The following is a 230-nucleotide window of genomic DNA, read 5'->3' as shown; positions in this document are numbered from 1 at the left end:
TTGTTAAGTGAAATTCTATATTACTTGTAATTTTTGTTTTAATACTATTTTGTACTCTATAAAAGAAAAAATGCATTTTTAAAGTGAAAAAAACTGTCCTATTAATCAGCTGTGAAAAAATAAATAAATAAACTTTGGCTGCTGTTCAAAAAAAAAAAAAAAAAGGATTGGTACTGTTTCATAGAAATCTTCAATGACCTTTATTTTTTTTTTTTATTTTATTTATGTGT

The sequence above is a fragment of the Octodon degus genome, unplaced genomic scaffold (genome assembly GCF_000260255.1).
Source record: "Octodon degus isolate 3935 unplaced genomic scaffold, OctDeg1.0 scaffold00030, whole genome shotgun sequence".
NCBI lineage: Eukaryota > Metazoa > Chordata > Mammalia > Rodentia > Octodontidae > Octodon > Octodon degus.
Note: the sequence above shows the minus strand (reverse complement) of the source record.